Raw genomic sequence first — 4,857 nt, forward strand, 5'->3', positions numbered from 1 at the left:
GTGTGTGTGTGTGTGTGTGTGTGTGTGTGTGTGTGCGTGCGTGCGTGCGTGCGTGCGTCCGTGCGTGCGGGCGTGTGTGTGTGTGTGTTCCTTCTCATTCGCCAAAGTCAAAATTGTGTCCCACGCCGCTCATCAAAAGGAATGGAAAATATGCGTCCAGCTTATGAAGGACAAATTCATCCCCTTCCGTACAATGAGACCAATTAATCCCTTATATGGTTCATGTGCGAATTTCTCCTGAAATGTGATAATTAACAAGGTGATCAAGTTCCATCGCATTAACGAGAGATGCCAAAACATGTTTAACTAAGTGTTTAATTAGGAGAGAAGGAATCATTAAGAAAATATGCTTATTCCAATTGGGGAACGTGGCATTAAGGAAAAAAGTGAAAATACATGAAACCAATACACACAATTTTTTTTCGATCCATTTATGTTAATTTAGAAATCAAGTTGATTGGCTGAACTGCCGAAGTCGACCAATCAGCGGCCTAGAAACGAGGCGGGGGATGGGCAAGCTCCTTAACCACTGGCTATTGCTGTGCATATTGGACATTGAAGTTTGAAATAAGGAATGATTGGTGTTAGATATTGAATGGCCGATATCAGAGGTGTCAGCTCATATATCCCAGGGGGCTACATATCACCTAAGTAGGCTGAACAGTACGTAGGCCAAGTAATCATGAGTCGACGAGACGAAACAGTCATAAGGTTGACGTAAAAACGTGGGAGGTTTTTCCATACATTACAAATACACAATATTAGAAAAAAAATGTAAGAGTGTAAGTGATAATCATAAAAGACGAAGGACTATCTTCATCAATCATGTAAAACGGCCGAGTGTAAGGCGAGAATAGCAGGTGCACCGCAGCCCTCACATAGGAGTGTGGCCGGCTGCATGTCTGACATCCCTGCTTTACATTCTGTTATTTTTTCCTTTCCATAATGGTTGGTTTAATAACCGGTGCTTAAAGTAGAAGTGTAATTTACATGATAAATGCGCTTCCATCAAGATATGATATACATGAATTCATAAATGGAAATGTGTTGATGAATTTTGTTTTCCTTCTTTCGTAAATGGATATGAAAATACACTCACATGCCTTACTTGACAAACTTAGATAATGTTGGAATGGAAAAATGACAATATAACGTAAAATAATACCAACAGGTATAATACAAACCCTTCAAACTGAAATCATATATGTGTATGTGCATTAATGTTATTTCACGTGTCTGTATAAATGAGTGTATTTGTGTGTCGCAAGCATATTCACTGTACAAAAATGGGTAAGCTGTTATCAATAACTAAAGGACACTAGATATAAAAAATCAACTGAGATTAGAAAACGATGTTAAAAATAATGGCCTGAAAACACATAATACATCCCTCCGTTGACACAGTAAACAGTTAAAATAACGCCAATATCCTGCAGAGAGAGAAATAGGGAGAGATAGATAGATAGAGAGAGAGAGAGAGAGAGAGAGAGAGAGAGAGAGAGAGAGAGAGAGAGAGAGAGAGAGAGAGAGAGAGAGAGGAGGGGGGGAAGAGGAGAGAAAGAGAGAGAAGGGAAAGGAGAAAGAATTGCGGACAGCGAAACACCAGTGATTACCATGAACAGAAGACAGTCTACTGCGAACTGTAGCTTGTTTGGTGTCGCATCATCCCTTACATTCTATTATTTTCTCTCAACTTGCGAGACAGCGGAAAACGTCAGTCCTTAGAGCACACTATTCTGAGCGTGGAAGTCTCATTCATCTTTGTTGGTGACTCTTGCTTCCCGCGTCATGGATATTGTTTTTTTAAGTTCGCATTTACAGGCAGTGAGAACGTTATCTTTTGCCGGCCGCACAACTTGATCAGAAGTCTACGGTCGAAAGTTGACGGTTTCAGAATAGAATCGGTCTATTTTTTTTCACCAGTGGGCCCGTCAATATATTTTTGTTAATGAGATATGTACCTGTAATGGTCTAAAATGAAATAATATGAGGACTATATAATGACCTAACCTTTGGCCTGAATGTATGACCTATTGACATACATACATATTTTGTTTACAGGAACATTGGTAATTCACTTAGAAAAAACACACACGTTGGAAGACTAGCGATCGAATTACTTCCAAGCCAAATGGAAAAAAAATCCTCGTAGGCGCCGTCAGTTTCTTTTGACTATAAAAAGTCGGTTTGTTCTCCCTGCAATCGCACGTTACAAAATGTGTGCTTTTTATCACATTTTCTTCAGGTATAAGAAGGAAAATACAATTTCGGCAAAACAGAACTTCCAACGATATTGTGAGGAAAGACATCTTCCTGATTGAGAATGAAAGGTGCTCCGAAAAAAATGTAAAAAACGAAAAATAAAATAAAAAACTTCATGCATACCAACAAAGAAGAAAAGAAGCATAAATAATTATTGAATAAATACCGACGAAGGAAAACCACCAACCCCGTGTCTGGCAGTTGCAAATGATCCAAGGTCCCAGCGAAGATCATTCTGCAGAAATCTACCAAGGGGCATGGGCGTCACGTGACATATTTTGAATCTCTAAAGATTTTCTTAACATTAAGCCAAGAGAGAGAGAAAAAATGAAATATTACATGGTCGTCTTTTTATCAGTCTGTGCCGTGCAAATCAAGCCGCTGTAAGTTGAGGGCTTGGAACATTTGAGAGAGAGAGAGAGAGAGAGAGAGAGAGAGAGACAGAGAGAGAGAGAGAGAGAGAGAGAGAGAGAGAGAGAGAGAGAGAGAGAGAGAGAGAGAATGAGAGAGAGCGAGCGAGCGAGAATGAGAGAGAGAGAGAGCGAGCGAGAATGACAGAGAGAGAGAGAGAGAGATAGATAGATAGATAGATAGATAGATAGATAGATAGAGAGAGAGAGAGAGAGAGAGAGAGAGAGAGAGAGAGAGAGATCGAAGCCCAGAATAATAATAAAAAACGAGAGAGCGAGAGAGGATTTCAGTTGTCTCCCGCATTTTCAGTCAAAAGTATTTAGTCTAAGGAGACGAAGAGCATTTCAATCTCTGTCCATCTATCTATTTTTCCTCAAATCTCTCTATCCACCTCTATCTACTAGGTCAATTTATGGCCTATACGTATAGCTCTCTTACTATATTTCTGTCTTAATGTCTACTTACCTATCTATCTGCGTATTCAACTATCTATCTTTGCATATTCCTCTTTTCCCCCCCGTTTCACCTTCTTTTATCCGTTTTTCCTCTTACTTCTTACCTTCTTTCCCTTCTCTTCCTTACTTAATTTTCATCTTCTCTCGTGTGCATTATTCCTTTTTCTTCCATCTTATCATCTATTATCACCATTAATGGTTATTTTGCTGTTGCTGTCCTTGCTATTCGTTAACATTATTATTATTCATATTGTTATCATTTTCATTGTTATTATTATTATTATTATTATTATTATTATTATTATTATTATCATTATTATCATTATTATTAGTAGTAGTATCATTGTTATTACTATTATTGATATTATTATCATTATCATTATTATCATGATTATTATTATTATTATCATCACTATCATTACTATCATTATTACTATTATTAATATCATTGTTGTTATCATTATTATGATAATCAATGTTATTGTTATTAATATTATTATTTATATCATTATCATTATTGATATTTTTACATCATTATTATTATCATTATCATTACAATCATTGTCTTTTATCATTATTATTATTAGTATTATTATTATTATTACAATTATCATTATTATTATCATCAGCAATGTTATGATGATCATCATTGTTATTATCACCTTTATTTTCATCATTATTATGAGCATTATTATATATTATTAGCATTATCATTATAATTTACATAATACCCATTTTAACCTATATCACTTGCATTATCATTCTCATCATTATCTCTATCATCTTCTTTATCATCATCATCATCATTATCATTTCCGTGAAAAATAAGCAAATCGAAAGACAAAAGACATTGAAGGCGCCTACTTAGCAGTTTCAAATATTTCGTCAATTTAAAGGTACAGCAGGTTGATTTGCACGGCAGACTGATAAGAACACGATCATGCAATAATTTATGTGCGATTCCGTGAATAGGAAACCGAAAGACGACAAAAGACATTGAAGGCGCCTACGTAGCAGGTTCACTACTTGGCGTGGAAGGGATTCGATCGCTGGTCTTCCGCGTGGAAGTCAGTGACCGTATCCATTCCGCCATCGCTGTCTAGTTGGGATTGAGTGAGATTTGTCTATTTAAAGGCAATATTTCCTTTACTGATTAACTATCGATTTAATTTGTTTTTGTGTGGGTTAGTGAATGAATGTGTGTGTGTGTGTGTGTGTGTGTGTGTGTGTGTGTGTGTGTGTGTGTGTGTGTGTGTGTCTGTGAGTGCGCGCGTGCGTGCATGCGTGTGCGTGTTCCTTCTCATTCGACGAAGTCAAAATTGTATCCCACGCCGCTCATCAAAAGGAATGGAAAATATGCGTCCAGCTTATGAAGGACAAATTCATCCCCTTCCGTACAATGAGGCCAATTAATCCCTTTTATGGATCATGTGCGAATTTCTCCTGAAATGTGATAATTAACAAGGTGATCAAGTCGCAGCGCGTTAACGAAAGATGCCAAAACATGTTTAACTAAGTGTTTCATGAAGAGAGAAGGAATCATTAAGAAAATATGCTTATTCCAATTGGGAAACGTGATATTAAGGAAAAAAGTAAAAATACATGAAACCAATACACACATTTTTTTTTTATCCATTTATGTTAATTTAGAAATCAAGTTGATTGGCTGAACTGCCGAAGTCGACCAATCAGCGGCCTAGAAACGAGGCGGGGGATGGGCAAGCTCCTT

The sequence above is a fragment of the Penaeus vannamei genome, chromosome 22 (genome assembly GCF_042767895.1).
Source record: "Penaeus vannamei isolate JL-2024 chromosome 22, ASM4276789v1, whole genome shotgun sequence".
Lineage (NCBI taxonomy): Eukaryota > Metazoa > Arthropoda > Malacostraca > Decapoda > Penaeidae > Penaeus > Penaeus vannamei.